The sequence below is a fragment of the Saccostrea echinata genome, unplaced genomic scaffold, assembly GCF_033153115.1.
Source record: "Saccostrea echinata isolate AGI-Se365-2 ecotype Australia unplaced genomic scaffold, CSIRO_AGI_Sech_v1 ptg000002l, whole genome shotgun sequence".
In the NCBI taxonomy this organism is placed as follows: domain Eukaryota; kingdom Metazoa; phylum Mollusca; class Bivalvia; order Ostreida; family Ostreidae; genus Saccostrea; species Saccostrea echinata.
The window spans coordinates 3,294,921-3,299,645 of NW_026889751.1; positions in this window are offsets into that span (position 1 = coordinate 3,294,921).

The following is a 4,725-nucleotide window of genomic DNA, read 5'->3' on the forward strand; positions in this document are numbered from 1 at the left end:
TTTCCTTATATTTACATGATTCCGTAAATTCATGTGCTCGATCCTAGCCCCACCTACTTCTTTCCAGCTCTCTATGTTTCCACGTGATTTTTTAACCACGCCTTTCGATGACCCAATATAAAGAAATAAAGTCTTCTATCATTTGTAGTTTTATCTCGGACAAAGAACAACTTTGAAATGGAAATATTTTTATATTAACAGAATTAAAAAAAAACCACCCAAAAATCTAAAGAAAATACATATGTATCCCTTTTTTACGGGTAATGGACCTCGTCATTGTGTGTTAACTCTTCAGGAGAAGGTCATGAAAAAAAAGTTGTTAATGTTTGCTTTTGAAATTAAAATCAGATATAAACATATTAAGAAAAATTCTCTATGAATCCTTAACATCTATCATCTTTTTGTAAATGCAGTCCTGTATAAAAATAGAAAATTTTCGTAAATTTTAGTATGTCCCTTTTGAAAATCACAGAATTGTGCGTTTTATTTTTTACATACGTTTATAATACCTCATATCTCCTAAATGTACGGAGGTATTTAATGTTCATAGTAAAGTAACTAAACTTGGACCCACCTACCCCACCCCCATTGTATTTTTCTATTTTAGATGTGTTGGTCTGTTTCGTATTTAGATATTTTACTAGAGAAGGACAATAATGACAAACTAAACTTAATGGTAAACGTTAAGATTTCAACTTTTGTGACATCACCTTTCCTAATTCATGTAGCAATATCCCATTATCATTGGCATATGGAGTTTATGTTTCCCAGTTGATTCGATATGCAAGAGTTTGTTCTACGCTCGAACAATTTCTAAAACGAGGCACGCTATTGACTAATAAGTTGACGATACAGGAAAATCAACAATCTCTTTTAAAGTCAACATTTCGAAAATTATACGGTCGAAACAATGACCTTGTTTGCAAAATATAATCTATTAAGTCGAATGTTAACTGATGTCTTTCATACACTTGCTAGGACACTATTTATACCCCCCGCAAACGAAGTTTGGGGGGTATATAGGAAACACCTTGTCCGTCCGTCCGTCTGTCCAAACGTGTCCGGTCCATATCATTCTTACGGAGGAACATTAGAATCTACTACTAAACGCGAAGATTGTTCATGACCTGAGGGTGTGTCATGATCTTGACCCAAGGTCATTCGGGCAAGTTCAAGGTCACTGGAAGAAAAGGTTCATAATTCGTGTCCGGTCCATATCTTTCCTAGGGATAAACTTGGTGAGTTTCCATTTTACACAAAGATTGTTCTTGACCTGAGGATGTATCATAACTTTGACCCAAGGTCATTTAGACAATTTCAAGGTCACTGAATGAAAAAGTTCATAATTTGTGTCCGGTCCATATCTTTCTTACGAATAAACTTGGCGAGTTTTTATTTTACACAATGATTGCTTATGACCTGAGGATGTGTCAGGACCTTGTCCCAGGGTCATTTGTGCAAGTCCAAGGTCACTGACAGAAAAAGTTCATAATTCATATCCGGCTGTATCTTTCTTATGGAGGTGATGTTGGGAGTTTCCACTTCACACAAAGATTGCTTATGACCTGAGGGTGTGTCATGATCTTGACCTCTTGTAACTGTAGAAAAAATGGATAAATAATGCATCCATACTTTCCAATAGAGGGATACTTGAAAAATTGTTATTTATTTTTTTTCAATCTAATTAAAAAATGTTATTATAAGTATTAATGTTTTATTAGGCTGTGTCTTAGTTTCATTCATTAAAAAATATCATAAGCAATTACCGGTAAATTTTCTCTCTAAACGTTTAAACAAGTTGTGAACACCTCTTAGATCCATCAAATACTAGTATTAGTGACTTGGTACCTTCTCCGACAAACCCTGCGGGGGGTATTTTGTCCATTTTGGACAGTTCTAGTTCCACACTGAATTGTCTGCGGATTTTTCCGTTTAACTTTAATCTTGTAGATAAAATATGAATTGCACAAGTGAAGAAAAAGGCAACATCATGTCGCTGTGCAGTTTGTTATTATTTTTACACCATAGAGCATTTTATCCGTTGTCAGAGGAATAGAAATGGTTTCCAACCAACCGTGACGGTGACGTTGGCGCATATGAAGATAGGGCTTTTCATCCTACCACCTGTGTAATCACCACTTTATTACCACTGAAACCGATTCTTATACAATAAGCAATCATAAGCATTACATTCACCATAAAACTGCAAGAAATTAAGTGCTCTATTTTAGTCCTTGAGCTCGTCAACTGTATGTTGGCGAGACTCTCACTCGCGCACGTGTGCGTCGTAAGTCTAATTATTCAGCATGTTCACCCCCAGGAAAATGTTGACAGAGTTTGTCAAGAATTTCTCGAAAATATTCAGAGTTAAAAAATAAACAGGCTTCCGTAAATTCCATCTTTCTCCAGTCGAAAATCAGTGGGACTAAGTGGACGTTAGTGTTTGAAGGCAACGGTAGAGCCCAGCTAATTTCAACCAACTATAGGGGCTGTCCTGTCGGAAGGTTTGGATAAATATCGCTATGAGAAAGGTAAATGCACTGATTAACTCCATGCAGAAGAGAATCAAGTTTGTGATACACGCACGAGGGAGATATTGAGAATTTTTATTTTCATTTTTGGGGGGTACCGTCATATAAATTTCAATAACTCATTAATTATCAGTCAAAATCAAATTAGATTTTAAAAACTTGCAAACAGCTGGGACGGAAGTGCAATAACGGTAACTCTAACTTTACAAATGTTCTGCATTAAAAAAAAAAAAAACATCCAAGCTTTGTAATAAAAAATGTTGTAAAATTTGGTTGTCTAAGTCGTCTGTTAAATGTTAATCTTCATCCATCAGAATCTGCTAGTTACAGTTATCTTGTTATACACAGAACTTACCGTTACATGTAATATGAAGAGAAAATTCGGGATTTTTTCCCTCTTGCATTTAATGTTCCGAATGACATTACACTTAATGATGACGCCCGAAAATACCGAGCACTTCCGTCCCAGCTGGTGCACATCAACAAAATTTACCCTAGATGCGGGTGATTTAATCGAAATATTTACAAATCGGGGGCATAAAAAAATTAAAAGGAATTATGAAAAGGAAGAAGAATGTGTCACAAATTTATTGACGTATGCATATTGCATGTTTTCTTATGCTTTAGATAAATAATCAGGCGAAGTTTAATGGAGGTGAGGCAGACGACGAGAAAAGAGTTGCAAGCCTTCTCTCTTTTTATGTATCAGTCGAAAACGAGATATTTAAAAACAGCTTATAGAGACAAAAGAGTTGCATTATTGATAACATATAGTGCATATCAGAATACAAAAATAGGAAAAAGGTGACTCAACCCCAGAATTAAAAAAAAAAAAAAAGTGGAAAGGGGGGGGGGGTCCATACCCCAAGTGCCTGTGGAATCAGAGACAATCCGGACCCCCCCCCCCCCCCCAAAAAAAAAAAGAAGCAAAGTCTAACAATTTATGAGAAAGGTTATGTACATGGTGTTTATGGACAGACAAGGAGTCATCTTAAGTCACGCTGTGAAGCCAGGTAGGAATGTCAACTCGGACTATTATTCTAAGGTAGTTCGTCGCGACTTGCTTCACGAAATTCGGAAGAAACGTCCTACTGTATCGAAACATTATCTATCACCATGACAACGACCCTGCACATACTTCAACTAATACTCATTTAGAACCTAATATGATTGGATTTCAGAGACTTCAACATCCATCTTATTCTCCGGACTTAGCGCCATTGGACTTTGCGTATTTTCCGCGCCATTGGACTTTGCGTATTTTCCGCGCCATTGGACTTTGCGTATTTTCCGCTGCTGAAAACCACCTTGTGAGGACAAAGAAGAAATTACAAGGACCGTTGTAAGTTTCAATGCATCTCTGAGTTAATAGTTGTTTACAACAGTATTTGACAAATGGGTTATCAACCACGAAAAGTGTGTTCCTCATAATGGTCAATACTTAAAAAAAAAGAGTAAACATGACGTTAAGAGTGACGTAAATTATGTTTCCTGTTCGTGTGCCGACTTAAATTACACATTTATACTTCATTTTTACATGATTGTGTTATTTATTACGTTATTATTAAGAAACTGATATTTAAGGTCATTGCCTTTAACGATGACAAAATAAATTATATTACTTTGAGAAACTAAATAATTTACCTTGTCTACAACTTTTTTGGAAAATCCTCGTATAAATAATGTACAAAATAAGAAAGTTTAACGTCCTTTAGTTTTTTTGTTTTTTGTTTTTTTTGGGGTTTTTTTTTTTTTTGGTTTTGTCTACGAAATCTACAAATAAACTCGAGCAATGGAAATGAATACATGTCTTTCATTTTGTTTAGTAGATATGCATATTTTAGTAGTTAAATTTGACTTTGGTGTGTCTTGATCGAAAATTATCTGTGGCCTTCAACTCGACATTTCGATATATCGACGACGTATTATCAATCAACAATAGTTACTTTTATTCATATGTTGACTCGATATATCCCAGTGAGCTTGAAATAAAAGATACCACAGATTCTGACACATCTGTTTTATATTGAGATCTTTTACAAGAAAAAGACATTAATGGTAACCTAACAACAAAGGTTTATGATAAACGTGATGACTTCGGCTTTTCAATCGTCAACTTCCCTAACTTATGTAGCAATATACCCTTATCAACTGCATATGGGGTTGATGTCTCTCAGTTGATTCGATACGCAAG